This window comes from Terrapene carolina, unplaced genomic scaffold (genome assembly GCF_002925995.2).
Source record: "Terrapene carolina triunguis isolate 2854851 unplaced genomic scaffold, T_m_triunguis-2.0 Scaffold29229, whole genome shotgun sequence".
In the NCBI taxonomy this organism is placed as follows: Eukaryota; Metazoa; Chordata; order Testudines; family Emydidae; genus Terrapene; species Terrapene triunguis.
Window position 1 is genome coordinate 60,380 of NW_020693580.1, and position 5,227 is coordinate 65,606.

Here is a 5,227-nt window from a genome sequence, read left to right on the forward strand (position 1 = left end):
GCCGAGGGGGAGCCGCTGGAGCTGCAGGGGGAGCCGGGGGCGAAGGGCACGGAGCCGTGGGTGGACGAGGGGCCATTAGTTGGACGGGAGCCGACTGAGCCCCGGGACCTGGACTTCTGAAGTGATGTGCTGCCCGTCCATGGCCACATGCTCCCCTCAATCCTGATGTTTAGATGATGTATTAATTATATTGATTACTTAAGAATCCCCAGTTAATACTTTGAAGATTGACAGGTTCTGGGCCCAAGATCAGGCCCAATTTTATTTAAATTACTAGGTAGTTGGGAACCCCAATGTGCACAGGTGCTACTCTCCCACTAGCGGAATTCTTTTATATTTACAGCTATAGTTTATTCATACATTTAGCACAGTCACAAACACCCCACTCAGCAAGGTAGATAGAGATAGTACCGAACCTCCGTCTGCACATCCATCTACTCACCCCATCTCCTGCAGAACAACCTGAAGTGTTAGCCATCATCTTCCTCATCACCAGCACCTTCCCCATCAACCCAGTGGCCATCCTTCTGGCACCTCCCAAGGACAACATCTCCTTCTCCTACCGTCCCTAGGCTGGGATGCAACTATTACAATACCTTATGCTGACGTTACCATGTCTAATGCATATTCAGTAGGGGGTTTCTCCCTCTCCCTTATTTGTATTTCTTCCCCTTACCAGTGTTGGAGTGTCTTTTTCCACAGGTTAGTATCTCAATGATCTTAACTTATTATCATATATGTCAGTTTGTTACCATGGCTCTTTAGTGGTTAAGTATCTGCGGATGTAGCTCATGTACCCATTATGTACGTCAGTTCGTTGCCATGACACTTCTGCAGTTGGATTATGTACCTGTGGTCAGAACTTCCCCTTAAACACTCTATTTTCAACTCCCCAATACTCGGGGTTTTCCGCTGGGCCGTTTATCTGTGCAAAGTTCATAGGCCTTAAGCCTTATGCTAACTTGCTGAAGCGATTGTCTTACTGCAGTGGTTCTCAAACTTTTTTGTTCACGGACCACTTGAAAATTGCTGAGGGTCTCAGCAGACCACTTAATGAGCTTTCCAAATGTTGTTGGTACAGTTAACTAACTACTGTAAAGCCCTTTGGTTAAAAGCGCTATATAAAAAAAACCCCTTAATAATAAACTTTTTGTGTTCTACAAATAAAAGCACACAACTCATACATTAATATCAGTAGTCTTACCTTTCTAATACAATGGATGTGCCATCTCTCCCCGGCTGTGGCAGCCCCCAAACTGGGGCTGGGAAGGACGGGGCTCTCTCCCCGGCAGCCGCAGCCCTGGAGCTGGGGAAAGTCGCTACTTTCTCTGGCTGCCGCAACTGTGCACATCCCAAATTCCCCCCACCCCCTCTTCTCACCCCACTACCCCCTCCAACCTACCTCTTATTCCCCCCAAGCCACCACTTCACCTTATATGTGCGTCTTCTCTGGGGCCAGGCACCTAATTAGTGGAGGCACGCTTGCCTACATGGCTCCACTAATTAGGTTGGTGGCCCTTCATTCTCTCGTGTGCAGCCACCCAGGCACACACCTTAGAGGGAACTATCTGCCGACCACCTGAATGGAGCTCGCGGACCACTGGTGGTCCACAGACCGCAGTTTGAGAACCTCTGTCTTACAGGATACAGGCCTGTATGCAGGGCCGTCCTTAGGCATAGGCAGCTGAGTAGGGCACCCGAAAATATGGGGCACCCCAGGGTCTTAGTGTCCACCCACCCACCTCTTCCTATCCCTGTTCTGACCCTTCCTGCAGGCTCCCACCACAGCTGGCTGCTGCAGCCTGGTGAGTCTTCCTTCACTTAAAAGTGAAAAAAGTTTTCCAGCCTGCCACCCTTATTAACAAAGCATTGAAACTGTTAAAGAGCCATTCAAGTGGTAATGATGCCATTTAACAGGCATTTGTCAACCCCCAGGTATATACTGTCAATTTCTGAATTTACTGACAAAAACAGTTGTGCGTTACTGTAATATTTACTCAGAACATGTCAGTCTACAGGACCTTAGTTTAAAATTTGCTTTAAAAATATTTCATTAGTGAGTTGGTGAAGATTATAAAATCACATCTCTAAAAAATCCTTGCATAGATTTTTAGATGTACAATCTGAGTATTCATCTTTAGCCTTAACTGCTGGGATCTTCAGACACAGTTTTTTAAATAAACCCTTCAAAAGATCACCCTTATCTAAAATACACATTTTAATTTTAATGACTATGGTACAAAAAACTTGCTTCCAAAGTTTTCCTGTCCTTTCTGTCCATCCCTTTCTCCCTTCACTCTCCCGTTGAAGAGAGCCCTTAAAGAGACAATATCCCTTTCCTGCGAGATAGCTGGACAAACGAGTTTCCATTTCTTTACTTCTGACTATTTGATGAACTAATTTTAAGAGAACCCTTCAGCAAAATCAGTACCTTAGTAAGATATAAAATCCTTTGTTATGCCTAAAATCTTTGGAAACATATTTTTAAAAGTTGGTGAAATTTCATAAACATGTTAATTGTTATGGAGATCACACAAAGTAAATTAGTGTTCCCTTTTTCTAAAAGCAATGAAAATTGTTATGAACACACTAAAACTCTGTGACTGATTAATTTAAAATAATGTCTTAGAACATAATAAGAACATAAGAATGGCTGTACTGGGTCAGACCAAAGGTCCATCTAGCCCAGTATCCTGTCTACCGACAATGGCTAATGCCAGGTGCCCCAGAGGGAGTGAATCTAACAGGTAATGAACAAGTGATCTCTCTCTTGCCATCCATCTCCACACTCTGACAAACAGAGGCTAGGGACACCATTCCTTACCCGTCCTGGCTAATAGCCATTAATGGACTTAACCTCCATGAATTTATCCAGTTCTCTTTTAAACGCTATTATAGTCCTAGCCTTCACAACCTCCTCAGGCAAGGGGTTCCACAAGTTGACTGTGCGCTGTGTGAAGAAGAACTTCCTTTTATTTGTTTTAAACCTGCTGCCCATTAATTTCATTTAGTGGCCCCTAGTTCTTGTATTATGGGAATAGGTAAATAACTTTTCCTTATCCATTTTCTCCACATCACTCATGACTTTATGTACCTCTATCATATCCCCCCTTAGTCTCCTCTTTTCCAAGCTGAAAAGTCCTAGCCTCTTTAATCTCTCCACATATGGGACCCATTCCAAACCCCTAATCATTTTAGATGCCCTTCTCTGAACCTTTTCTAGTGCCAGTATATCTTTTTTGAGATGAGGAGACCACATCTGTACACAGTATTCAAGATGTGGGCGTACCATTGATTTATATAGGGGCAATGATATATTTTCCATTTTATTCTCTATCCCCTTTTTAATGATTCCTAACATCCTGTTTGCTTTTTTGAGCACCTCTGCACACTGCAAGGAGGTCTTCAGAGAACTATCCACGATGACTCCAAGATCTTTTTCCTGATTCACTGTAGCTAAATTAGCCCCCATCATATTGTATGTATAGCTGGGGTTATTTTTTCCAATGTGCATTACTTTACGTTTATCCACATTAAATTTCATTTGCCATTTTGTTGCCCAATCACTTAGTTTTGTGACAGGTTTCAGAGTAGCAGCCGTGTTAGTCTGTATCCGCAAAAAGAAGAGGAGTACTTGTGGCACCTTAGAGACTAACAAATTTATTAGAGCATAAGCTTTCGTGGGCTACAACCCACTTCTTCGGATGCAACAAGTTTTGTGAGATCTTTTTGAAGTTCTTCACAGTCTGCTTTGGTCTTAACTATCTTGAGCAGTTTAGTATAATCTGCAAACTTTGCCACCTCACTGTTTACCCCTTTCTCCAGATCATTTATGAATAAGTTGAATAGGATTGGTCCTAGGACTGACCCTTGGGGAACACCACTAGTTACCCCTCTCCATTCTGAGAATTTACTATTTATTCCTACCCTTTGTTCCCTGTCTTTTAACCAGTTCTCAATCCATGAAAGGACCTTCCCTTTTATCCCATGACAGCTTAATTTACTTAAAAGCCTTTACTGCGGGACCTTGTCAAAGGCTTTCTGGAAATCTAAGTACACTATGTCCACTGGATCCCCCCTTGGCCACATGTTTGTTGACCCCTTCAAAGAACTCTAATAGATTAGTAAGACACGATTTCCCTTTACAGAAACCATGTTGACTTTTGCCCAATAATTTATGTTATTCTATGTGTCTGACAATTTTATTCTTTACTATTGTTTCAACCAATTTGCCCGATACTGATGTTAGACTTACCGGTCTGTAATTGCCAGGATCACCTCTAGAGCCTTTTTTAAATATTGGCGTTACATTAGCTATCTTCCAGTCATTGGGTACAGAAGCCGATTTAAAGGACAGGTTACAAACCATAGTTAATAGTTCCGCAACTTCACATTTGAGTTCTTTCAGAACTCTTGGGTGAATGCCATCTGGTCCCGGTGACTTGTTAGTGTTGAGTTTATCAATTAATTCCAAAACCTCCTCTAGTGACACTTCAATCTGTGACAGTTCCTCAGATTTGTCACCTAAAGCCAGCGCAGGTTTGGGAATCTCCCTAACATCCTCAGCCATGAAGACTGAAGCTAAGAATCCATTTAGTTTCTCTGCAATGACTTTATCGTCTTTAAGCGCTCCTTTTGTATCTTGATCATCCAGGGGCCCCACTGGTTGTTTAGTAGGCTTCCTGCTTCTGATATACTTAAAAAACATTTTGTTATTACCTTTGGAGTTTTTGGCTAGCCGTTCTTCAAACTCCTCTTTGGCTTTTCTTATTACATTTTTACACTTAATTTGGCAGTGTTTATGCTCCTTTCCATTTACCTCACTAACACAAACAAACACACACTACAGACAGCCACTTACCCCAAGGGTGCTGTATTTGCTCCTCCTTCACCTGGAGAACTCCCTTGCGAAACTCCCTGTTAGCATCCCCTGTTGTTTCCGTGAGTTAAATATGCAGTAATCTGGAATGATTACTTGATGAAGGTTTAAGAGTACATTTAAAATATAAACTCAGCTTAGCAATACTGATTAAGACAATGTAAAACAGAGAAGAGCTGCATCATGTATTCCATAATAGTTAATGTTGTATTCAGCAGGACAGCTGACTTGCCCTTACTACAAAGTTTTTACAAATAAATCTCTGACAAACTTCAGGGCTTATCAAAAAAAACGTGACTGATATTTTTTATTCCCAAGTTTAGTGCTTTTAATTAGGTACCTTCTGCA